The sequence below is a fragment of the Oryctolagus cuniculus genome, chromosome 13 (assembly GCF_051225735.1).
Source record: "Oryctolagus cuniculus isolate XC-2025 breed Fujian yellow rabbit chromosome 13, ASM5122573v1, whole genome shotgun sequence".
Classification (NCBI taxonomy): Eukaryota; Metazoa; Chordata; class Mammalia; order Lagomorpha; family Leporidae; genus Oryctolagus; species Oryctolagus cuniculus.
The window spans coordinates 84,395,393-84,422,941 of NC_142879.1; the positions used below are offsets into that span (position 1 = coordinate 84,395,393).

The 27,549-nt window shown below is 41.0% G+C and overlaps 1 long non-coding RNA gene and 2 pseudogenes across 3 annotated transcripts; 2 read left to right on the top strand and 1 right to left on the bottom strand.

Moving 5' to 3' along the window:
* Nucleotides 1-551: 551 nt before the first annotated feature.
* On the bottom strand, nt 552-27,549 carry LOC149122707 (uncharacterized). Of its 2 annotated transcripts, none has more exons than XR_016219365.1 (4): nt 26,977-27,549; nt 25,946-26,078; nt 3,952-4,087; nt 552-914 (listed from the first exon to the last, which is right to left on the bottom strand). It is a non-coding gene; the product is annotated as an uncharacterized LOC149122707 (long non-coding RNA). The 2 variants fall into 2 exon arrangements; XR_016219364.1 differs by having other exon boundaries at nt 553-914; nt 26,563-27,540.
* Nucleotides 1,141-1,208, top strand: LOC138845102 (U6 spliceosomal RNA; annotated as a pseudogene).
* On the top strand, nt 14,036-14,729 carry LOC138845066 (high mobility group protein B2 pseudogene; annotated as a pseudogene). Its single transcript, XR_016219363.1, has one exon. The product of XR_016219363.1 is annotated as a high mobility group protein B2 pseudogene (transcript).

Sequence of the window (27,549 nt, forward strand, 5' to 3'; positions counted from 1 at the left end):
TTATTGATGTCTTATTTTTGTTCACATTATTCCTCTCAATTGCTCTACCTGAGGTGAGTAGGGCTGCTGTGTTGCTTAAATGAAGTGTATGCTTTAGATTACTCATTTAATGAGTGCATGTCATTCACATAGCACTTCACTGAAGTTCTACTATGTCCCAAATCCTCTTCTAGGCACAGAATTTAGACCACTTTTCTCTTAGGCCCAGATCTTGCCTTTAACATACTACTTGGAATTTAGTAGCTCATGAAATCTGCAGACTGCATAAATGAATGAATATCTTAAGGGCTGTGCTTTTGTGGAGGAACTTCATAGGAGACTGAAGGAATAAAATAAATCAAAAGTATCCACAGTATATAGAATGTATACTATTTTACAAGTCACAGAGAAGAGGAAGAAGAAGGAAAGTAGTAAGACTAGAAAGTTTGTAGCAAGACTAACAGGCGCTGGTCAAGAACTTAATAAGCACATTAGGAAAGCAGTAAGGTTTCTTTTTTTTTTTGAGGAAAAGTTTTTATTTCTAGTGATGAAATTGGCAACAGAACATTATGAAAGTTTAAAAATACAAAGAGAAATTGTCTATAATTAATAGATTCAAAATTTGACAATCAGTGAATATCATTATTAGTCATTACCAACAACAGTTATTGATTTGAAAGGCAGAGTGACAGGAAGAGGGAACCACTGTTTCACTCCCCAGACACTTGCAATAGCCAAAGCTTGACCAAGCCAAAACCAGGAACTGGGAATTCATTCTGGATGTCCCATTTGGGTGCAGGGACCCAAGCACTTCTGCCATCTTCCGTCTCCTCCCAGGGTGCACACTAGCAGAAACTTGCCTCAAAGCAGAGAAGCTACCACTCAAGCCAGGCATTTGTATATGGGATGTGGGTGTGTGGTGGTGATAGCAAGCCCTTATAGATAAAAAAAAAAAAGACAAAGTTATTTCTATGCCAAGGAAATTACTCTGTAGTCTTTCTCTTATAAACTACGTATTGCTGAACCTAGATAATTTTTCCTTTATTTAACAATGACATGAAAATGTCAGTTGAGTTGGCTTTCCTGAAGACCTTGTTTCTTGAATATTAGTGGCTAGCTGAGATAAATTCTTTTCATCTCTTTCTCGCTTCGGCAGCACATGTGCTCGCTTTGGCAGCACATATACTAAAATTGGAACGATACAGAGAAGATTAGCATGCCCCTGCGCAGTAAGGTTTCTTTACCTCCCTGTAGACTCTGCTCTCCAGAGGTGAACAGGGTCCTCTAAACCCACTTGCTGCACACACAAACACCTGAGTGTTGTATTCTCCCACAGGTGTTGGAGACTGATATGGTGCTCTGATTTATATTTACATAATGGCTAGTGACATCGGGCATATTCACATGTTTTGACCATTTACATTTCTTCTGAGAAATGTCTATTCAGATGTTTCTTCACTGTATTTTTTGGAGTTTTTCCAATTCATGTAAATGTTCTGGAAATCTGTAAACATTCAGAGTTTTAATTTTTCCTGCCATCTGTTCATTGTATCTACACTCTGATGTTTACTTTGTTGTGAAGAAGTATCTTAGTTGGATATACTCAAATGTCTCTGTTTTTATTTTTGTGACTATTGCTATTGGAATCTTACTCAAAAGCTATTGTGTGTTGACAATATTTAGAGATCCCCTATGTTTACTTGGGTTTGGGTCTTATGATTACATTTTAATTCACTGTGAGTTCACTTTCACATAGTGTAAGAGATGTTGGAGTCTCTTTTCAGGCTTCTACATATGGATAATCAAGTTCCTCTGCACCACTTGTGAAATAGATTCTTCTTTCTCCAGTTCATTTTAGTTCCTTTGTTAAATATGAGTTGCTGGTAGAAATTTGGGTTTATTTCTATGCTACCAAGTCTTTTCCATTGAACTATGTGTCTGTTATTATATCAGTGCTAACACTTCTTCTTTTTTTTTTTTTGCAGTTTATTTATTTGAAAGGCAGAGTTACAGAGAGGTAGAGGCAGAGAGAGAGAGAGGTCTTCCATCCACTGGTTTACTCCCCAAATGGCCACAATGGCCGGAGCTCTGTTGATCTGAATCCAAGTGTCAGGAGCTTCTTCCAGGTCTCTATGCAGGTGCAGGGCCCCAAAGACTTTGGCCATTTTCTACTTTTTTCTCAGGCTATACCAGAGAGGGGTATAAGAAGTGGAGCAGCTGGGAAACATACTGGCACCCATATGAGATGCCGGCACTGCAGACGGTGACTTTACCTGCTTTGTCATAGTGCTGACCCCTGTAATATGTCTTAAAATATGGTGTGATGTCTCCAGCTTTTTTTTGCTTTATAATATTGCTTTAGATGTTAAGCATCTCTCATGTTTCTATGTGAATTTTAGCATCATTTTTTCTAGCTCTGAGAACATCGTTGGTATGTTGATTGGGATTGCATTGAATTTGCAAATTGCTTTTGGTAGTTTGGATATTTTGGTATTATTCTTCCCATTCACAAACATAAGTTTTCTGTGAGACTGTCAAAAAGCCTTGACAAAAATTGGACTTTATTACACAAAAATTCATCACTTTTTGGGATCATTTAAATCCATAATTTTGCACTAATATTTGATAAATAATTACAGACTTTGAGCATTTTAGTAGGAGAAATTAAAATATTTATCAATTTATTCAAATATTGTTTAGATGTGATATTCAAATATTGTTTAGAGCCATTGTCTGTATTCCCTCTAAATTAGGATCTTTTTGCTTTTTGCCTGTTAAACTTGTCCCTTGACTCAACAACCCTTTTTAATGTAATGTAAACTGAAAATGTCATTTCATAAGCTAAAAAAAATGACAAAGAAGGAAAAAGAAGGGAGGGAGGTTGAGTATATAATTATGTTCTCCGAATTTTTTCTATAAAACATATTGAATCATTTAAAAGCTAATTAAAATTAAACTCAAAATTGGACCATTATGACCAATATTTAAAACAAGTGATTAAAAACTGTAGATGTCTTCAATTTTGATTATCATTCTTCTTTAGAATATCTGAAAGAAATCCGGTTTCTCACTTTAAAATATACCAGTGTGTTAGAATTCAGTATTAAATGACTTTGTTTAAAAGTGTTATTTAATCTATTGCTTTAAGTGGTAATACTATGGCCATTGTAAAACAAAATCCTTATCATTTTCCATTAAACAGAAAGGGCCTTTAAAACATCATCACTAAAAATATTAAGAGACCTAAAATATAACATTCTTAAAACCCAAGTGATACCATTCAAAATTTTCAAATATGCAGGGATAGGTCGTGTCAAGTAACTAAATAATTGTTAAGTGTATATATGGAATAGCTTCTATAAATTCTTTTGGCAAGGGCTGGCACTGTGCCATAGTGGGTGAGGCTGCCACCTGCAGTGCTGGTATTCCATAGGGGCATCAGTTCAAGACCTGGCTGCTCCACTTCCTATCCAGCTCTCTGCTACGGCCTGGGAAAGCATTATAAAATGGTCCAAGTCCTTGGGCCCCTGCACCTGCATAGGAGACCAGGAAGAGGCTCCTGGCTCCTGCCTTCCAGTCAGCACAGCTCCAGCCATGGAGGCCAACTGTGGAGTGAACCAGTGAATGGAAGACCACTCTCTCTGCCTGTCCTACTCTCTCTGTGTAATTCTGACTTTCAAATAATATGAATAAATCTTCAAAAAATTCTTTTGGCAAATAGATGAAGCTACTTGTTATACATTTCAAATAAATAGCAAACATACTAGAAAAATATATTGAATAAAATTTAAGCAACTCATAGCTATACACAGAAATTTCTCACCATAACAACATAGCAACCACTAAATTTCCAAATTCAATTTTCCACAACTTAGAATCTTTAACTCCAGAAGGAGTACAAAATTGACAGAACAGTGGCCTATGTATCAGGATACCTAATGCTAATACAGAATTATCCCTGCCACAACTTACCTATGTGACCTTGAACAGTTCACTTTACTTCTCTGGGCTTGGCATTTAGCATCCTCATGTGATAAAGGAGGCTTGGATAAGATCAGTTGTACTCTATCTTGAGACTTCAATGATCTCTCAGTTTCCAAACAGGCACCTTAAGGGAAAGTAAACCTTTAGATCAAAGCTTACATTTTTAAATATAAATATATTTTAAACTGTCTCTACAACTAGTACAAAACAACACATTCAAATGTGTACCATGCCACTTTTCAATATTTGGGAATAATTAATGCATCATTTTAGAGCATTGTCTTGAGGCCAGTGCTGTGGTGTAGCTAGTAAAGCCACTGCATGCAGTGGGGGCATCCCATATGGAGGCCGGTTCAAGTCCAGGCTGCTCCACTTTCCATTCAGCTGTCTGCTATAGCCTGGGAGAGCAGTAGGAAGTTGGCCCAAGTCCTTGGGCCCCTGAATCTGCATGGGAGACCCTGAAGAGGTCCTGGCTCCTGGTTTCAGATTGGCATATCTCTGACCTTTTAGGCCATCTGGGGAGTGAACCAGCAGATGGAGGACCTCTCTCTCTCTCTCTCTCTTCCTCTTGTTCAATATCTGTGTAACTCTGACTTCCAAATAAATAAATAAATAAATCTTTTAAAAAATCAAAAGAATATTGTCTGGCACACAGCGAACCACTAAGTACAAGATATTATTAGTAATATTAGATTGAAATGTTGAAATAAACTAGGCAATAAGCCTTAAGATGCAAATTAATACCAAGAAATATAATCTCAAATTTCTGTGTTCAACAAGGTAGTCTCTTTTCACTACTAACTTTATACTAAATAAGATATTTTGATATTTTGTTAAGAGTAAATTTATCGGGGGCCAGCGCCGTGGCTCACTTGGTTAATTCTCCACCTGTGGTGCTGGTATCCCTTATGGGCAAAGTGTTCTAGTCCTGGTTGCTCCTCTTTCAGTCCAGCTTTCTGCTATGGCCCGGGAAGGCAGTGGAGGATGGCCCAAGTGCTTGGGCCCTGCACCCGGATGGGAAACCAGGAGAAAGCACCTGACTCCTGGCTTTGGATGGGCACAGCTCCAACTGTGGCAGCCATTTGGGGACTGAACCAATGGAAGGAAGACCTTTCTGATTTCTCACTGTATATAACTCTACCTGTCAAATAAAAAAATTATTAGTTTTTCATAAAAACTGCAGTATTGAAAAAGTTCTAAAATCCCTCTAATTCTAAATGTCTGTGACTGCTAACTCATTAGCACATATTGCATTCTTTACATCTGGGTAATCATGACAATTCACTTTTAAATGATTAACAGATCTGCTGTTATATATAAATACATGCTTTTCCGAAAATCATACAATAAGCAGGCTACATACTTTACTTCAAGTAAAACTGCCATATCCAGTCCTACAATTGTAAATAAGACAGTTTCAATTGTTCAGCATTATCAATTATAAATTCCAATCGTGTAGCAATACTCATAAGAATTTAGGGGGCCGATGCTGTGGAGTAGCAAGTAGAGCTGTGGCTTGCAGTGCTGACATTCCAATTGGGTGCCAGTTCAAGTCCTGGCTACTCAAATTACTATCCATCTTTTTAGGCAAGTAAGACTTACTATCCAGCAGTAGAGGATGGCCCAGGCCCTTGGGCTCCTGCACCTGCATAGGAGACCCAAAAGAAGCTGCTGGCTCCTGGCTTTGAATCGGCACAAATCCAGCCATTGTGGCCAAATGGGGAGTGAACCAGTGGTTGGAAGACTGCTCTCCCTCTCTCTCTCTCCTTCTCTGTGTAACTCTGACTTTCAAGTAAAATAAATGAAACTTTTTTTAAAAAGGATGAAATAAAAAGGAAGATGAAGATTACAAAATTGTTTAATTTTTTTAATAAATATAAATTTCCAAAGTACAGCTTTTGGATTACAGTGGCTTCCCCTCCCCAAAACATCCCTCCCACCCATAATCCTCCTATTTCCTGCTTCCTCTCCCATCCCAGAAGATTACAAAATTGTATGAAGGACATTTGTACAGTAAACAAATATACTGATTTCCAATGCAATATTTGAATACTTGAAGCAGGAACGCTAAGTACTTCTTTGCCAAAATAACATGTTTTGTCCAGTGTAAAACCCATTTGCCATCCCAATACACAAAGGGATTTGGGGCAAGAAGGAAAAAAGAAGTCCACACATGCAGAAATTTTAAGCAAAACAAAATAGAGAATGTATTTAGTTTCATGAAAATCACACAAGAATTAATAGTATTCCACCCATTTCCAACAAATATTTTTAACTTTAATGAATGAATAAATTTTCAGTTACATAGCAGAAAACTTCTACCCTCTCCCATAAAACTGAAAAAGAAACTTTTTAAAAGTAAAAACTGATGAAAGAATTCTGCAATACATGTTAATGTTAAGTAGCCCAGCAGAGTTTATTTAGAAATACAAACACACACACAGAAAATAAATACATTAAAATCTTACTGAATAGTCCAGTAATAGTTCAGGATCCAATATGTGTGCAAAAGATTCTGGATTTCCCAGTCACTTTGTATAGGAAATGATGTGCTTTGCTATGTAGCATGTACCTTTAGATTCCTGAACACCTCCACTTTGCTTCTTACCCTGAGTCCCAGCAAATACAGGAACACAGCTGTTGAGTCATTCATTTTCTGGATTTGGGAATATCAAAGAATTAATGAGTATAGAAAGTTGTACAGCAAAGACCAAGAATATCCAAGGGAGTTCAGGAAAATCAATTGAACAAGTCAAAATACTATGAATGTATACTGAATGCTCTGTTTTTAATATGTCTTACTTACCTAAAAAGACATGAGGGCTATTGCTCTCTCTCTTAATACAACTAAGGAGAAGATATCACCAATGCTCAAGAAAAATGAATACACAGCAGAGCTAATACAAAATCCCAAAATTCCAAAATAGAAAAACTGGATATGCACTCCTTACACACACCCTGAAGTGGCAATGAAGTAGAACAAATCTAAAATTAGAAAAAATTCTTTTTTTAAAAGATTTATTTATTTGTTTGAAAGTCAGAGTTGCACAGAGAGAGGCAGAGAAGAGAGAGGGGTCTTCCATTCACTGGTTCTCTCCCCAGTTGGCTGCAATGGCCAGAGTTGTGCCAATCCAAAGCCAGGAGCAAGGAGCTTCTTCCAGGTCTCCCACATGGGTGCAGGGGCCCAGGACTTGGGCCATCTTCTACTGCTTTCCCAGGCTTTAGCAGAGATCTGGATCCATATGAGCTGCCAGCACTGCAAGTGGTGGCTCTACCCACTATGCCACACCACTGGCCCTGAAAATTCTTGTCAAATTAAGAACATTTAACCTTTGTTTTAGAGTGCATTATTAAAATATCTAAACTGGGGGAATACATAATTTCTTTCTTTAGAAATCAGAAGAGAAAAAGAACACTTCAAGCCTACTGTGACACCACACAGAAGGAATGGAGAATCATGACCTCAATTAGCCTAGGGACAGAATAAAAGGGAGGGAAATAGGAACAACAGAATTAAGATGAATAAGCTTTGACAGCTGAGGGAATCTGAATGTAAAGAAAAGGCATGCAGTTAACTGAAACAATAGAGATAAGTCTGAGAGGAAAAAACATTGTTAAGTCATATTAATGGGGCCAGAGCTGTGACTTAGTAAAGTAAAAAAAAAATCTAAAATTTGTTTTTAAATTATATAATTAAAAAAGATTAAAAAAAGATGTTCAATCTTAAGTCTCTACAGCATAAGATATACATGAATTTTCCCAGGTTCTATTTGCATTAATTAACAAAGTTTCATGGGTATAATCACTAAAGTGGCTCCAATAAGTCTTTTTATAAAAATTATTTTTTATTTTGACAGGCAGAGTGGACAGTGAGAGAGACAGAGAGAAAGGTCTTCCTTTTTCTGTTGGTTTACCCCCTAGTGACCGCTGCTGCCAGTGTGCTGCGGCTGGCACACTGCGCTGATCCAAAGCCAGGAGCCAAGTGCTTCCTCCTGGTCTCCCATGCAGGAACGGGGCCCAAGCACTTTGGCCATCCTCCATTGCACTCCTGGGCCATAGCAGAGAGCTGGACTGGAAGAGGAGCAACTGGGACAGAATCTGGCTCTCCCAGCAGGACTAGAACTTGGTGTGCCTGCACCGCAGGTGGAGGATTAGCTTATTGAGCCATGGCGCCTGCCTCCAATAAGTCTTAACCTGGGATGCAACTAAATTTAACAAGGATACTCAATAGGAATTTTAGAAGAATTCCAAAATATGTATCAGAATAAAAATACTTTACTTGGTACATCTCATTTTAACTATACTATTGTCTAAATTTCCAAATGTCAGATGTACTAAAAAAATCCCCAAAGCAGCAGAGTTGGTCCGACATGATGAGGAATAAAATAAAGAAAATGAGAATTCACAGATCCCAGATTAAAATAACCAAGAAGGCCCAATAACAGAAAACTCAATGTCTTCATACACTAACATTTATTACCTCAGATTTATTTAACAAAAAGGTGATTATTCCAGCTACATCCCATTAGGTAGCCCAATTTTACCTGCTAAATCCATTTAAAAAAAGCACCTCATGATATATTACTAAAATCATATTGCTATATGCCATCCACCATGTCCACTGTACCTTATACCTAATGTTAACAGATTTGATGAAAATCAGTAGATAAATGATGTGTTTTAACCAAGTGTGGGAAATGTCTTTTGTTCAACGTTTTTCCAAAAACCCCTCAGTCTCAGTTTGCCTTCACATTGAAAAGACACTTCTGAGGTTTACTAATCAGTCCAGCTTCTTCGCGCCTCCCTCCAATGAAAGGGGCTAAAATCCATCAAAATAAACTCTAGGCACTGTCCTTGTGCTCCCTGTGACTTTTTCACTCTAGGGGCTCACAAACCTTCTAAATTCTTTAGATCACCTGTGATGTCCATTAGTTCTCAAAGACTATGATGCAAGTAATTTCCCCTCTTGGAACCTTGTTATTAACTGTGCTGTATGAGAAATGAAGTCTCCTACACACCTTGTGCTTACGATTCTCCAAACCATGTTGCCTGCTAGGACTTTGGCCATGAATATAGGACAGCAATACCTGAACATGATTACTGAGATCTCCTTAATAAAGGATAGACTGGGGCCAGCACTGTGGTGCAGTGGTGTAATCCTTTACCTGCAGTGCTGGCACCCCATATGAGCACCAGTTCTAGTCCCCATTTCTCCTTTTCCCATCCAGCTCTCTGCAATAGCCTGGGAAAGCAGTAGAAGCTGTTCCAAGTGCTTTGGTCCCTGCCAAAATGTGGGAGACCTGGAAGCTCCTAGCTCAGATTGGCCCAGCTGCAGACATTGCAGTCATTAGGGGAGTAAATGAGCATATGGAAGACCTTTCTCTCTGTCTCTTCCTTTCACTGTCTGTAAGTACACCTGTCAAATACGTAAATAAATTCTATATATATATATTTACATTTATTTATATATATTTATGTATATAAATATATTCATATATAAAATATATTATGCTTTATCATATAATATATTATATAATATATAATAATTATAAACAGATAATATTATATAATTTACTATAACTATTATATATATTATATATATATATTATTGAGATGACTTCAATAGCCAGAGTGTGGCCAGGTTGAAGCCAGGAGCTCCTCCTCCAATGTGTGTGGCAGCAACCCAGGCACTTGGACCATCTTTCACTGCTTTTTCAATCCATTGGTATGGAGCTGGATCAGAAATAATTATATATTTATATATAAATAAATTCATATATAATATTTATATAATTATATATTATATATTTATGATAATTATATGTAATTCCATATTATGTATAGAAATATATAATATATATTATAATATATAAATATATATACGATGGATCAAAATGCGGCATTCTCCATTTGGCAGAAGAGACAGGCTCCAATATCTACTGTCTATGTCAGTATGTCAGTATAATGCAGGAGGTAACCCCTCTACCAAATAAGAAAAGCTATTTCAGTTCAGCTGGACATCATTCTGCTGACTGTTGACCTTATTACTGTTAGTCTGGATGCTTTCATTGGTTGCAATCCAGAGACCCAATTTTCCCATAGATATAAACATCAGCAAACATGAAAATTTGGTAAGAAAAGCTTAAACTGATAGTTATGATCAATAACTATTTTAACAAAATTTCTCAGAAGCCATCTAATCCAAACCTTGGACAATTGGGAGCTGTTGTACTTAGCCCACCCATAATCAAAATGGATTCTAAATCCTTCAACTGCAAGGAGAGTATCATAGACATTAATGCTCCAAACGGATCCAGTTCCCTGCTAATGTGTCTGGAAAAGCAGCACAGGGTGACTCAAATATTGGGGCTCCTGCACCAATGTGAGAGACCTGGAAGAAGCCCCTGGCTCCTGATATCAGTCTGTCCTAGCCACAGTCATTGCAGCCATTTGAGGAGTGAACAAACCAGGAGGAAGATCCATCTCTCCCACTCTCTCTTTCTAGTGCTGCCTTTCAAATTCATAAATAGACCTTTAAGAAAGTCGATCACTTCAATAAATTTGCCATTGCTCAGTCATGATGACTTTTACTACCTTAAATTCTTTTTGAAAAGATTTATTTATTGGAAAGGCAGAAAGAGGAGCTGGTGGTTGTGGTGCAGTGGACAAAGTTGCTATCTGTTACATTGCCATCCTGTATGTGCACCAGTTCAAGTACCAGCTATTCCATTTCTGATCCAGCTCCTTACCAATGGACTGAAAAAGCAGGGAAAGTTGGCCCAAGTGCTGGGATGCTGCCACGCACATCGGAGGAAAAGCTCCTGGCTTCAACCTGGCCACACTCTGGCTATTAAAGTCATCTCAAAAATGAATTAGGTGGTGGAAGATTTCTGTCTCTCCCTCTCTCTGTAACTCTTTCAAATAAGTAATTAAATATTTTAATATGATAAAAAAGGCAGAGAGACACAGAGACAAAGAGAGAAGGAAAGAGAAGCAGAGAGATATCCCATCTGCTGGTTCACTTTCTATATGGCTACAACTGTGCAAGACCAGGTTTCAAGTCCCCATTGAGGTTACAGTTCTCCAAATTAGATGACAAGAAGGAAAGAATTTGAGCTATTATCCATTTCTTCCCAGGGATATTAACATGAAACTGATTTGGAAGTGGAGTACCCAAAACTCAGATTAGCACTGCAATATATGATGCGGGCATCTGTTGTGATGGTTAACAAATTGGAAAACCTAGAGGAAAAATCAACAGATTCAGGGACATACACAATATACCAAAATTGAGTCATGAAGACACATAGAAAAGCTAAACAAATCAAAAACCAAGACAGAGATTGGATGAGTAATAAAGACCCTCCCAAGAAAGAAAAGTCCAGGATCAGACAGCCTCACTATTGAATTCTACAAGTCTTTTAAAGAACGAATGCTTCTCAAACTATTCAACACAATTGAAAGAGAGACAATCCTCTCAAACTACTTCTATTAATCTGACAATGACTCATTCTATCATTTATTTATACATAATGTTGAGAAAATCAGAAGTATTTGTTAGGACTTCTGCTAAAATGCACTAGATTTATAATTTTTAAATACATCTTTCCTAGATGTAATGCAGTCCTTTGCTACTTTAGAGTATCGGAAATTTAAAATGTTGGACTGGTGCTGTGGTGGAGCAGGTTAACACCCTGGCCTGAAGCTCCAGCATCCCATATGGGGGCCGGTTCAATACTCAGCTGCTCCACTTCTGATCCTGCTCTCTGCTATGGCCTGGCAAAGTAGTACAAGATGGCCCAAGTCCTTGGGCCCCTGTACCGATCTGGGAGACCTGGAACTAGCTCCTGGCTCCTGGCTTCGGATCAGCACAGCTCTGGCAGTTGCAATCAATTAGGGAGTGAACATCAGATGGAAGACCTCTCTCTTTCTCTCTGGCTCTCCTCTCTGTCTGTAACTCAACTTGTAAATAAATAAATAAATAAATCTTTAAAACAATTAAGAAATTTAAAAAGGGAAAGATTTTTAAAAGATGTATTTATTTATTGTGAGGCAGAGTGACAGATATAGAGAGGAAGAGAAAGAGAGGTCTGCTATCCACTGGTTCACCCCTAAATGGCCAGAATGGCTGGAGCTGGGCCGATCTGAAGCCAGGTGCCAGAAGCCAGGAGTCAGCAGCTTCCTCCAGGTCTCTCACATGGGTGCAGGGGCCCAAGAACTCAGGGCATATTCCACTGCATTTCTAGGCCATTAGCAAAGAGCTGGATTGGAAGTGCAGGAGCAGGGACTCAAACTGGTGCCCATGTGGGATGCTGGTGCTGCAGGTGGATGCTTAATCTACTATGCCACAGAGTGGGCCCAGGGAAAGGTTTTAGGAAGACATCTTTCATGTAGACTAGGCTGCAATATTGCAAGGTAAGGTTTAGCTTTTATTTCCACACATCAGTATTCATCTTTTAGCAACTATAAATACTGAATATCATACATATAGACATAAATATAGGTAACTGCAGATTTTGTTGTCATTCTTTCTAATTCTCTTTTAATGTCTGCTAATAGGCCATCTTATGGATTATTATATTGATGTTACCTGTACACAACCATCAGGCATTTCCACTGTTGAATGTGTTTATGTGTACAGGTAGTTTTGTTTGTGTGTACATGAATGCACATTTGATGGAGATAGCACTGACAGTAATACTGTGAGAACTCCTAATGCTGATTTCACACTTTCTGTCCTCCGCAGAGATGGCTGTCATTGAAGTAGACCACAGGGCCCCTTTGCTGTTGTGGACTGAAATGTGCCTCCCTAAAACTCAAACACTGAAGTGCTAACCACCAACATGACTCTACCTGAAGAAAGTAGTTTTAAGCAGATCAAATGATAGATGTGTCTGTCACATCAGAGAAGGGCTTCTGGAAAAATCGAGCCTATTAGCACCTTGATCTGATATTTTCAAGCTCTACAACTCTGAGAAGTAAAATTCCATGATTTAAATCATATTCTCTGTGGTATTTTCTTAGCAAATTAATATATCCTCATTTCTGCTAGCATTTTCTGCTGTCATCTAGAAGGTCCTTGTGATTAGCAGAGAAATATAGAAAGTAAAAACTATGATTTTAGATTACCAAGTATCTACTAACACAAAAAAGATATCCCAGAAGCAACCTACTACCATCCTCCAGGACCCAGAAAAAAAAAAAAAAAAAAAAAAAAAAAAACAGGAATGAGTCAAGTTGTGGGGCAGTAGAAAAGTGAATAATGAAAGATCACAGCAGAAGTAAATAAGGAAGGGTTTGATGCTGTGGTGTAGTAGGTTAATGCCTTGTCCTGCTGTGCATGCATCCCATATGTTGTTGCTAGAAGACCAGGTTCTCCACTTCCAATCCAGCTCCCTACTAATGCACCTGGGAAATTGGTGGAAGATGGACCATGTTCTTGGGTGCTGGCACCCACATGAGAGACTTGGAAGAAGCATCTGGCCTTTCAAATAAAGAAATCTTAAAAAAATAGAAGCAGTGTTAGCACTGTTGGAAAAACAGACACATAGTTCAATGGAAAAAATAGGCAGCTGAAATAAACTGACTTTTCTACAGCCAACCCCTATTTAATAAAGGAAATAAAACAAACAGGAGAAAGAAGAATCCCTTTAGCAAATGGTTTAAAGGAAAGTGATTATCCATATGTAGAAGCCTGAAAAGATACCCCAACACCTCATACACTATGTAAAAGCAACTCAAGGTAAATTAAAAGTCTAAATATAAAACCAAAACCTTGAGAGCTTGTTTTGAGGTTCTAGCAGGGGAGTGCAGCTACTCGTATACCCTTGACCGAAGACCGGTCCTCCTCTAGCGGGGAAGGTCATCCTCTTCGACCGAGCACGCAGCTTCGGGAGGGATGCACATGGAGTGGTGAGGGAGGAAGGGGACACCCGTCTAGCCAGCCAGATCAGCTGAAGCAACCCTGGCGATCAATGGGGTGACAGATGTCGCAGCCAGATCGCCCTCACATACTGAGTTCATGCCGGAGCTGAGGGAAGGAAGCAATGCCGTTGGATCTGGCCGCTCTGCGGGAGTCTGAGGAACAACTTGCACCAGGTGGCCGCCGTTCCGTTGTCATGGGTAAAGGAGACCCCAACAAGCCGAGGGGCAAAATGTCCTCCTATGCCTTCTTCGTGCAGACGTGCCGGGAAGAGCACAAGAAGAAACACCCTGACTCTTCGGTCAATTTCGCAGAATTTTCTAAGAAATGCTCGGAGAGATGGAAGACCATGTATGCAAAGGAAAAGTCCAAGTTTGAAGATATGGCAAAAAGTGATAAAGCTCGTTATGACAGGGAGATGAAAAATTACGTTGCTCCCAAGGGTGATAAGAAGGGAAAGAAAAAGGATCCTAATGCTCCTAAAAGACCACCATCTGCCTTCTTTCTCTTTTGCTCTGAACATCGCCCAAAGATCAAAAGTGAACACCCTGGCCTGTCCATTGGGGACACTGCAAAAAAATTGGGTGAGATGTGGTCTGAACAGTCAGCCAAAGATAAACAACCATATGAACAGAAAGCAGCTAAGCTAAAGGAGAAATATGAAAAGGATATTGCTGCATACCGTGCCAAGGGCAAAAGTGAAGCGGGAAAGAAGGGCCCTGGTAGGCCCACAGGCTCAAAGAAGAAGAATGAACCTGAAGATGAGGAGGAAGAAGAGGAAGAGGAAGAAGATGAAGATGATGAGGAAGAGGATGAAGGTGAAGAATAAATGGCTATCCTGTAATGATGAGTGTGGAGTGTGCGTGTGTGCTCAGGCAGTTGTTTTGCTAAGAATGTGAATTCAAGTGCAGCTCAATATTAGCTTCAGTATAAAAAAACTGTACAGATTTTTGTATAGCTGATAAGATTCTTTGTAGAGAAAATACTTTTTTTAAAAAATGCAGGTTGTAGCTTTTTGAGGGGCTACTACATACAGTTAGATTTTAAAGCTTCTGATGTTGAATGTTCCTAAATATTTAATGGTTTCTTTAATTTCTTGACTTGTGTATGGTAGCACAGCAAAGTTGTAGGAATTAGTATCATTTGTAAATTTGGATTTTTTGTTAGGATGTTGCATTCTGTGTTGTTTTTTTTTTAAAAAAATTTGTAATAAAATCATGTATGTTAAAAAAAACCCAAAGCCTAAGTAAACCTATGAGAAACTGTAAAACATTAGCATAGACAACAGTTTTGGGTCAGATTCCAAAAGCACAAGTAACAAAATAAAATATACAAATTTGAGCATATCAAATTAAGATACATCTTCATAACAAAGTAATCAACAGAGTGAAGATACAATGGACAGAATGGCAGGAAACATTGAAAACTCTGACTATGACAAAACATTGATAGCCAGAACATACATATATAGAACTGGAAAAACTCCAAACAAGAAGCAAAATGTACACGTAAGAAATGGGCAATGATCAGAATAGATGTTTCTCAGAAGAAGAAATCTCAATGGTCAAGACATAGATGAACATGCCCAATATCACTAGCCATTAGGGAAATGTAAATCAAAACCAATAGCAGACTCCATCTGTGGGAGAAGACAATGCTTGGGTTTTCATTTGTGCAACAAGTGGGTTTAGAGGACCCTGTTCACCATAAGAGGGCAGAGTCTACATGGAAGTAAGGAAACCTTAATGTTTTCCTAATGGGCTTGTTAAATTCTTGACCAGTGCCTATTACCTTTGCCACAAACTTTCCAGTCTCACTACTTCCCTGCTTCTTCCTCTTCTCTGTGGCTTGTAAAAACAGTATACCTTCTATATATGGAGGATACTTTTGTTTTGTTTTATTCCTTCTGTCTCATGATGTTCCTCTAAGAAATCACAACCCTCCAAGTATTCATTCATTTATGCAGTCTGCAGTTTTCATGGGCTACTACATGGCAAAGTACTAGGTTAAAGGAAAGGTATAGGTCAGGAACTGAGCAAAGTTCACAATGATGAAGCCATTGGGGAAATGAACCTGATGGAAGACCTCTCTCTCTCTCTCTCTCTCTCTCTGCTTCTCCTTCTCTCTCTGTGTAGCTCTGATTTTCAAGTAAATAAATAAATCTTTAAAAACTAACTAAATAAATATACTAATAACCCGGTGGCAACACCTTTCTATCAGAACATGTGAAGCACTCAAATACAGTTTGTCCCAGAAAGTCAGCCATAGTTTTCAAGGGCACATCTTCTACTCCATTTGTGGATACCTCTGTGTGGCGTAAGGGGCACTTATTTCTTCCCTTCTTCTTTCTTACCACTCTCACAGTTATAACTTCTATCGATGCTTCCACAGACCAGTCTCTATGAAATTGTAGAACTAATATCCTCCCATGTCAAAAATGTCATGGGTTTAAACACAGAACCCAAAATAAGACAAGTAACTGACCTTCTTATTTACACAGTGTGGAAAGTAAGATTCTCAGTGGATCACTGGGTAACTGTAAAGTACTGCGCAGAGAAAAACTGTAACTTATCTGTATTTATGATGCTGTAATTCTCCACTTTATGCATACTCAGATTAAATGAGCTCCCGTTAGTGGGCAGCACTGTTGCATAGTGGGTAAAGCTACTGCCTGCAGTGTCAGCATCCTATATGGGTGCCGGTTGGGATCCTGGCTGCTGCACTTCCCATCCAGCTCTCTGCTGTGGCCTGGGAAAACAGTAGAAGATGGCCCAAATCCCTCATCTCCTGCACCCACCTATGAGACCTGGACAAAGCTCCTGGCTTCTGGTTTTGGATCCAAACAGCTCCAGCCATTGATCTCTGTTTCTGCCACTCTGTAACTCTGCCTTTCAATTAAATAAATAATTATTTCAAAAAGCAGCTTCATCCCAGAAGAAGCTCCTGGCTACAGGCTTCAGACTGGCACAGCTCCAGCTGTTGCTGCCAATTGGGGAGTGAACCATCGGACGGAAGACGTCTCTCTCTCTCTCTCTCTCTGTCTCTCTCCTCTCTCTGTGTAACTCTTTCAAATGAATAAATAAATCTTTAAAAATGTAGCTCCAGTTATTGACAACACAGTAGACTTGCATTAATTTTAGTTCCCTTCTCACTTTGCAAAGGGATCAGTGGCAGGTCAAAACAGTTGACAGCCTTGCTAACAGGAGAAGAGATAGCTGAAGACAGAAAATGAAAAGCAGCCAAATACATCATCAAAGAAAGAGAAGTGGACCCCATCCAACACAAACCTTTAAAAGTGGATGCTCACAATTAACGAGTGAAACAGCTGCCCACTGAAATCTTGTCTAGGGAGGGAAGATATCCTAAGTTCTGCTTCTGTAAACTCCAGTCATAAATCTGTCCTAATAAATCTGTCCCTGGCATCTCTTTTACAAACATACTGGACCCACTGACCATTGGAAATTGTGGTCCTAAGTCATGTAGGCTGCCATTTAAACCCACCAATGCTGTAACAGCTAAGAAACTTGAATTTGATGCTGAGTTCTCAGGAAATCATTCCAGCTGTGCCTAGGGCCATTAATAGAAACTCCTTGGATCCTCCACTGTCTCTGTGCCTGTTTGAAAGAAGGGAGTTTTCCCACCCCAGGTTTCTGGAACAGCTTCAAATTCCACATTGGGAAAATCTGATAATTAATACTTGAGAGGGATCAAGGCACAAAGCAGCTATTCACGCTTCACACTGCTCCCCACCAGGAAGATGAGGTGCAGGATGAGAGCAGTGGGGCAGATCCTTGTCAGATCCTCCTTCCCACCCCTCTGCTGCCCCAGGCTCCCTGCTGAAGACCATCCAGCCCCACCCTGCAGGAACCAGCCCAGGAAACATCAAGAGACCAGGCCAGACTGCATTCTGAAAACACCCACAGTGGGAACCCAGCTTATTTAACTGTAGAGAGTGGGAGTCTTTCTGCCTTTCTTCCCTGCATATGCAGGTTCCCAGAACGCTGCCCTCTCTCTCCTGTAACCACTAAATAAAGCACATTAGGGACAGTTTGGATGAGGTTCTGCAGGAGAGAGTCCAGGCACTGGGAGCCTGAGAAGCAGAGGTGGGAGACAGAACAGCCCAGGTCCCAGCCCTGACCTCAGGGGAAATTGCCAGGATGACTGGTGCCCTGGCACCCACCCTTCTCCCACACATGTCCCCACCCCTTACTGCATGTCAAATCTGCAGCAGAAAGTCCCTGGAGCAGGTACGCTTTCTTCTAGAAACATGGGGAGCGAAGCGGGCAGTGTGGGGAAGAGAGTCCCTGGTACATGGGACCCACAGGCAGAAGATGAAGAGGGAAGAAGCAGCAGGAGGCAGGCTCGGGTGAACACTTGGAAACTGCCTGGGATTGCACGTGCAGAGCAGGAGTTGCAGTAAATGCCAGAGAAGGAGCAGCACAGCCCCTAGGGCTGACCCTGATCAGGGAATGAACTCCCTCTGGTCCAACTCAGACCCCCAGGGACTGGCTGTTAGCAGGCACATGGGCACAGGCATTTGGAAGGCAGAATAGGTTGGAGCTCCTGGGAACTCTGGGAAATGGAGTCCAGGCTGCAGCATTCATAGAGACACCAGCTGGCCCTCCCCAAAGGCTGCAGTCGGGGGTGGGTGCCCACAACCAGAGGGCCTTTGCTTTTATTCAGTCCCTCCTTCCTTTCCTTCCCACACCAAAATCTCAGGGATCAGTTGCTATTCTTCCTTTCCTGAATCAAATCTGAAAGAGTGACACTCACTGCTGCTAACTGACCCCAAATCCTGGCTCCCTCATAACCTCTGTCTCTTCCAGAAAAATCTTATTTACTACTTTGGCCCTAGAAATCATAAATGACTATGATAGAATGTAACTTTTAACAGAGGTGTGGAAGGCATGGGTTAATATCCAGTTTTGAGAATACAATTTTCATTTGTATTTTATTGATGTTTATAGTTCTTTTAAGATTTATTGATTTATTTGGAAGTCAGAGTTACAGAGAAGGAGAGGCAGAGACAGAGAGAGAGAGAGAGGTGTTTTCCATCGGCTGGTTCACTCCCCAATTGGCAGCAGCACCACAGCACCGACTCCTTATAGTTCTTTTCAAATCATTTTACACTGTCTTTTTATTCATCTAGTACAGAGACAGAAGAATGGACACAGAGCTAACATAGCTGAGTATTCAAGGAGACAGGTTAAGGGGTTAAATGCCTCATATCATATCATTTATACCTTAGATTAATTCTGGGGACAGTATTATCTGGAGTTTACAAAGTAGAAACTGAATGGAAAGAGCTTAGAAAAATACGGTGTTTTTTAATATCATTAAAAAGGCCAATCAAGGGGCCAGCACTGTGAAATAGCAGGTAAAGCTACTGCCAGCATGGACATTCCATATGGGTGGAGGTTGAGCCCGGCTACTCTGCTTTCAATCCAACTCTCTGCTATGGCCAGGGAAAGCAGTGGAAGATGGCCCAAGTCCTTGGGCAGCTGCACCTGTGTGAGAGACCCAGAAGAAGCTCCTGGCTGCTGGCATTGGAGCTGTACAGCTCCAGCCATTGTAACCAATTGGTGGGTGAACCAAAAGATGGAAGATGTCTCTCTCTCTCTCTCTCTCTCGCCTTCTACTCTGTGTAACTCTGACTTTCAAATAAATAAATAAATCTTTTTTAGAGAGCCAATCAACATATAACACTAGCTTAAAAATCTTTCTTTTCTCTTGGGTCTCAGTTTTTAAAATCTGATTTCTCAAAGAGAAAAAATGTGAGAGAGATGAAGTATACCGACAAAAATAATTTACTGTAATTATTTACTGTAATTATTTACTGTAATGATGTACTGTAATTTACTGTAATAATTTGCTGTAAAGAACCATATAGGATTATAACTTGTCTAGAAAACAAAGGAGATTCAAAGTTGCTATTATTTCATGGTTATTTGTTCTTATTTTTAATATCAAGATAGTATATAAATATTATGCACTCCTAGGTATTTGTGTGTTGTTTGATGTTTTATTTTTAAGCAGAAATTCAAAGAGATAACTGGGTAACATGGAGTTCTGTGTTTCTGATTACTTCTCTCAATTAGAGATCATGGGATTAGAGGTGGTGCTAGATTAAGAATGCTTCAATCTTTATCCACTGACTTCACACCAGCATTTACTATGTTAAACAATATTCTTGGGGTAGATGGCTCTTTCTTGCCAGACTGTAAACTTCATGGGGTCTAGAAACATATTTGCTTTGACACTAAAACTCAGCATCTTGACAGTCAGTCTTTTAGTTGAATAAATACATGATATACAAAATAAATATTTCTGCCCCTCAAGAACTGCCTAAGAGAGAAGAAAATAGAAATCAATTTGATGACTCTCAGTATTAGGTGAATATATAATTTGTCATTCTGACATAAGCCTTGTCATAAAAAGGGCATATGAATAATCACACAGAGTTGAAGTGTATGAACACCTAGGGCCAAGTGGATTAAAAGTTCAGCCTAGCTATGTAAGGCATTCCATGTCAATAGGAGAGGAAGGAGGAAGAGGGGAGGGAGTGTAGGTGGGAAGGTGGTTACGGTGGGAAGAATCACCATGCTCATTACTTAGCAGCAAAGAGAGAATCTGTGATCATTTGTTGCTTAAGAAAGGGTGATAGGCATTATTTAATTAAAATGCAGGCATCACTGTTCTCCTGTCTCTGAAATAGGAAGTCTATAACTCAGAATTCCTTGCTGTTTCATCAAAAACAATTCAAAACAAAAACCTAATTAAGCATAAGTGGAAGTTGTGCATTAGAAGTCTATTCTAATCTCTAGGAGTTCAGGGGTTGGAAAATTCATCTAAAATCTTGCTGCCAAACATTGTCCCACACATTTTCCATGAACACTACCCTTAAGCATAAGCTTTTTTTAAAAAAAAGATTTATTTATTTGAAAGTCAGAATTACAGAGAGAGGAGAGGCAGAGAGAGAGAGAGAGAGAGAGAGAGAGAGAATCTTCCATCTGCTGGTTTACTCCCCAATTGGATGCAATGGCCAGAGCTGAGCTGATCCAAAGCCAGGAGCTAGGAGCTTCTTCCAGGTCTCCCATGTGGGTTCAGGGGTCCAAGGACATGGGACATTTTCTACTGCTTTCTCAGGCCACAGCACACCTGGATTGGAAGTGGAGCAGGCTGGACTCCAACCGGTGACCATATGGGATGCTGGCACTGCAGGAGGCAGCCTTACCTGCTATATCACAGCACCAGCCCCCATAAGCCCTATCTTCTGCAGAACCAGCACCCCAGACACCAGCCACCACATAGCATCCCATGGCACATTCAACCCTGGCAATGTTCTGCAGCTCTTGCTCCTCTCCACTTTCACTGGAAGAATCTGCAACTCCTTGTTTTCATGCAAGTAATTCTGATTCAGATGATGCCCCTGACACAATTGGCTGGCAAGTGCCATGGCATGTGTCCACGGCCTAGCTAAATGCAAAGCTGGAACATTTTAAACTTTTCACTGCCATGGTGAGACACGGACTCCATCTAATGAAGTAGGGGATTTTTCAGGGAGTCTAGAGAATCAAATATGACAAAATGACAAATCTTAACCAAAGAGTGCCATGGTACAGATGAAGAGAACCCAAAATGTATTTTTCTATCTTTTCTTTTCTGAGTTAAGTGCCTAAAAACAAAGCCAATGAGGGTTAAACAGACCCATTCTGAAAATTCCTTAACATCTTCATTTTCATCCAAATTAATATATTACTTGAAGGAAATAAATTTTACATAAATGAAAATGCAGTAACAAAAACAATTGTACAGAACATAGCCCTTCAGTTAGCTTCAAACCATCTGGGTCCATCAATGTGTTCTTCCAGAACCCAAGCTGCAGTACAATAGAACCACAGCCTCTGACATTCCTCCTCCACCCTGATGGATCTTGGGTTTTCCTCCCACCTCCCCTCTCCTGTGAATACATCAGTAGCAGGATAAATGGAATCCAAAGATACGATGATGTTATTTAACATGGAATAAACATAGTGTTTTAGTCAGTACAATCCTCAATACTACAATAATAATTCCGAGTTCACTGACTATGAAACTAAGTATATGAAATCTATTCCTAAGTAATCTACTATCGAGAGCTGAATGTAGACTTTCAGAGGGAAAGAAACAGAGAATTGTGTAGACATGTGTATCTCTATAATAGAGATTTACCGCTGTACTTTATAGACAGTACACTATGTTTGTATTTTCTTGTTTTTTTTTTGTTTTGTTTTGTTTTATTTTTTTTGCATTCTGGCATAGTTGATTACATCCAGCTTGTCACTTTGGAAATTTTATGATTAGACACTAATATACAACAAATTTTGAATCCTTACAGACAATATAGAGCACCCTAGGCCCTCCCAAGGGCAGAAAACAGACCAAGAGCTCATAGACTAGCTGCAACTGCAAGAAGCAGATGAAGATATCGTCAGAAAGATACATATTCCTGCAGTGTGGCTGCTGAGCAGTTCTGCCCTTATGGATCTCATCTCTGTTTCAGATGGTTAAAGAAAGTTACATGCTTTCTGACATTTCTAAAGATTTCAATAATGAGAATCTAATATATGTTCACTATGCTAAGAGCTTCAGAACAGCCCAAAGATGTGGGCCATCTATTGCTTTCCCAGGCCATAGCAGAGAGCTGGATCAGAAGAGGAGCAGCTGGGACTAGAACCGGAGCCCATATGGGATGCTGGCACTTCAGGCCAGTGCTTTAACCTGCTGTGCCACAGCACTGGCCACAACGTAGTATTTCTAATAGAAGAGATGGTTAAGTCATTAAATCCTCTAAAATACAAGTTAAGTATTAGTTTTGAAACTCTGATTCATTCATGAGAAAAACAAAAGGTTAATTTTCACTCTTTGCTTCTGGGTATGTAAATTTTCTTCTAAGAAATTAATCATGACTTTTACATCTCAGACCCTATTATGAGTAAGTAGAGAATATTGTGGGGTCATACACTCATTCTATCAAAGGAACATTTCTCCAATTAAAGAAAACATTATGGGCATCCCATATGGGCACTGGTTTGAGTCCTTGCTGCTCCACTTCTGATCTAGCTCCTGGCTATGTCCTGGGAAAGCAGTAGAAAATGGCCCAAGTGCTTGGGCCCATGCACATGCATGGGAGAACTTGAAGCTCTTAGCTCCTGGCTTCAGATCAGCGCAGCTCCAGCCATTGCAACCAGCTGGGGAGTAAACCATCAGATGGAAGACCTCTCTCTCTCTCTCTCTCTCTGTGTGTGTGTGTGTGGGTGGGTGTTTGTAACTCTTTCAAATAAATAAACAAATCTTTAAAAAAAAAAGCCAGGGGTCAGGGAAATTTCATCCAGGTCTCTCGCTTGGGTGCAAGACTCAAGGATTTCTACCATATTCTACGGCTTTCCCAGTATGTTTTCAGAGACCTGCATCAGAAGTAGAACATGCAATGGTGCCCATAGAGGATGCTAGTGCTGCAGGTGTTGCTATAACCCATTTTGCCACAGTGCTTGCCCCGTAACAATTTTTAATTCCTAGGAATTAACAGGGAAGAAAGAAGTATGGCAGGATACCTTTTTTAAAAAAATATTTTATTCATTTGAAAAAGTTATATGGAGAGGTAGAGAGTGAGCTGATCAGAAGCCAGGAGCCAGGAGCTTTTTCTGGGTCACCCACATGAGCAAAAGGGCCCAAGGACTTGGGCCATCCTCTACTGTTTTCCCAGGTGCATTAGCAGGAGGCTGGACTGGAAGTGGAGCAGCCGGAACTCTACCAGCACTCATATGGGATGCCTGTATTTCAGGCCAGGGCTTTAACCTGATGTGCCACAGTGCTGGCTCCAACAGGTGACCTTTTACTCTCAATAATCTCTTCTTGGTATTGGCAGCAGTTTGTAATTTTTTGTTTATTTGCCTTCTTCTTAATCTATATTTTTAAAAAAATTACAAAAAGTTCCAGCACCCTAAGAACCTCCATCACAAGGGCATACAATCAGATGTTTGTCCAGAAAAGGGTGGTGTAGATGCAAGGTGGAAAATGCAAGGTGAGTTGATTCATCTTTCTCAGGCTGTGGTTTCCATGGGCAACTTTTACAACCAACTGCCTTATTTGTTCCTCTTCCACAGAGTGGAAAACATGTTAAGTCATCCTATTTAGCCAAAAGCCAGTGGCAGCACTTCAATATGTCATCAATCCAGGGCCAGCATTGTGGCACAAAGGAGTAAGTTGCCAACTGCAACAGCAGCATGCCTTATGGCACTGCTTTGAGACTCACCTCCTTCACTTCTCGTCCAGCTCTTTGCTTGGGAAAGCAGCAAAGATTGCCCAAGAGTTTGGGTTCCTGCACCCCCATGGGGGACTGGGGCAGACTTCCAGGGTCCTGGCTTCGGCCTGGCTCACCCCAGCTATTGTGGCCATCTGGAAGTGAGCCAGCAGATGAAAGATAGATCGATCTCTCTCTCTCTCTCTCTCTCTTCCTTTTACCTAAACATACATTACATACATAAATGAAGATGCATCAATGTAGCAACTTTTTGAGGAAAAGTCTTCTGATTATTGCAGGTACTGTCTCAATGCATAAAAATATTCAGACACAAAAATTATAAACTGATTTATATTTAAATTTCTCAACCACATACTTTTCAGAAAAAATTGTCTGCCACTCAGCATCAGGTATCAGTCTGAAAGCATTCATTAAAAAATCAAGTAATTTAACTAAACACAAAAACATCTAGTATAGGCTGCATATAAACCAGTGGCTTCCATGGGTATACACAGATTGATTTTTGTTAATTTACAGGGATCACTGCACTTCCCTGGCACGGAGCTGTCTGAAGAGTTTAAACACTGATGGGTGTGGCATTATTTCTGATATTTGCTTATTATCCAGAGTGCATTTATTCAATATCTATCATGAACTCCACACTCTATATATAAATCTATTTTAAATATGTTGATATTTAATGGTACTGACACACTTAAAAACTGAGCTAATCCTCCTAACTTCTCTCTGGAATAGCTGTGCCTTTGACATTGCCTTTTTTCACACATATGGAAATGCATAATATGCTTCTGTATGGTACTTCAGAATTTATAAAAGGCTTTTCAGGTAAAATTTACATAACATCATGTGAAAGTGGCCAAAGGACACAGTCTTCTCATTACAGAGGGGAGAGGTATGAAGTGACTCTCCGAACAGTTACTCAGATTCTGTCAATCATGTTCAGAACCTTCTTAGGTATCAGATACACATCTAGATTTTTTCCCTACTGTCTCTTTGTCAGAATTCCCAGCTTATGAGTGAACTTCAGTCTGAATGAATGCTAATATTCAAGGTTCAAAGTGAAAAAGTTACTGAGGTTTGTATTGGTGAGTAAAGCATGTATCTAAATGTTACTTGTATTTAATAATAAGTATTGAATCATGAAACTGAATATAAGATTATGCAAATTTTTAAGATGAAGAGCATATATTTAAAACCACATTCTTACATTTTGCAAATGTGTTGAAACACCTTACTGGAGCATGTGTTTGTCATAGTGGTAAAGCCTTCCACATCCCAGTCAGAATGCCCAGGGCTCAAGCCCTAGCCCTGCTTCTGCTTCTGGCTTCCTGCTAACAGAACCCTGGGAGGCAGCAGCTGATGGCTCAAGTACTGGAGTCCCTGCCACCTGTGTGGGGGACCCACACTGAGTTCCTGGCTTCAGCCTGACCCAGCTCTGGTTGGTGCAGACATTTGAGGAATGAGCAATAAATGGAAGGGCTCTCTCTGCCTTGCAAATAAACAAAAATAAATATACAGACATTTACTTAAGGTGTCTTGTTCACATCTAAATGATTTCCCTTTTCACAGTAAAATGCCTAACTGTCCTCTTTAGTAACAATGCATGTTTTGCTCTCCATGTCCACTCCTGAGTTCCAAGTACTGGCAGCTCACCCTAGCATGCTGACTGGTTCCAATGTTCAAGTACTCATCTCCCATTCTCTTTTGGTGGGTCTACCGGAAAGAAAGGAGAGTATCTACAGTAGTTAATATCTTACTGTTGCTCTTGCTGTCCACCTGCAGGCCTGAAGGATGATCAGCTGAATACACACTGTGATGTTCTGGATGTAGTTTCCAAACTTCAGTCACTTTGCAGCGGAGGGACTCTGTCCTCGTCAATCACCTGAAAGCCTGCAGGAGTAGGGAGAAGCTGTGTTTGAAGAATTCACAAATACAGTGCATTGAAGCCAACCACTACCACCCCCACCACACCCCTACTTCAGGGTTCTGGCAAATCCCAAACCAGGAGTTTGGGACCAGCAGTGGTTCAGGAGGTGACCTCAACTCCTTACTCTGAACAGCTCCAAAGTGCCTGGTGCACCCAGCGGGAGCTCAGCGCCTCGACCTCCTGCCCTCCTGCCCTTGCCACCAGGACGCCCAGCTCCCAGAGCCTCCAGGAGGCCTGCAGCAGACCCGCAGGTCCAGGCGCACTGGGTTGTGCATCCAGAGCAAACCCAAAATACAGGCCCAGCTCAAGTGTCACCTCCCCACAAAGTCTCTGTCTCCTACTCCCTCCCGGAAGGCTGCGGGCCAGCACTCAGAACTGGGAGTCGCGGCATTTGGGGTTCACCCATGCTCCCATGAAGGAAGATGCCCCGTGGGAACCCCGCTCCACCTGTGGGCAGGGCTGGGGAAGGAGGGCCGAGTCAGCCTCCACCCTAGGACTGCAGCCTGGGAAAGTCCAGGGCCCCAGCGCCCTTGCCGGGCATGGGGTCTCACTAAGTGTGCTCTGAGCCAGGGCCTCAGCCATCAGCAGCTCTCTTGCTTCCAGAATCTGCTGCAGGACAGCTCAGGCTCCGCCCAGCGGGGGAACCTCGGGCCAATCCTTCCTGCCCTGGGGCAGGACCAGTGCTGCCAGACCCGCCCCATGTAGGCTGGCTATAAAGGCGGTGGTCATTGGTGGGCAGCTGGTAGTTGCGGTGTAGGCCGGTGATGTGGGTCGTTTAGCTTCTTGGCTGTTTTGTACCTTGGGGCTAGAATGCAGGTGGAGGCCCCAGAGTCAGGAGGGTCAGGAGAAGAAGAGACAGACCTGGTGAGTGCGACCGCCCACCTCTCTCGCCGGCCCTGCTGGCTGAGGCTTGCAGCACGTGCTGCACTTGGGGAAGTAATGAAGGCCAAGTCTCATCAAGAAAACCAAGTGTGCGGTGCTGATTTACTCACTGACACAGCATCTGTGTGGTCTGCATGGGCAGACAGGGGGAAAGGTTTCGTAGGAGGGCGCTGTTGGCACACTGGGCCGCATGCAGCTGCCTGCTATAGGCATCCAGGGCAGCAGAGTCCTGCAGGGTCCCTAGAGTCCTGGCCATGCTGTGCCTTCCATCATCCACCCTCCTGCACTGATGCTGGGGGAAGTGCTTCTGCGGTTGATATCTCATTTGAATCCATGGTCATTTTCTCATTATGGGATGATCTCACACAGTGACAATCATGGGACAAATCACTGTTCTGCGGCATCTTCCTACCAGGAGCATTGCAGGTAGACAGGGGGCAACGGGTGACCAATGGCACCTCCTGTGCATGGTCTCTGGCCCATCCAGGACCGAAGGTGGAAAGGAAAGGAGAGGAGCCGGCTCAAGGCAGTTCTGCTGTGGGTTCCATCAGG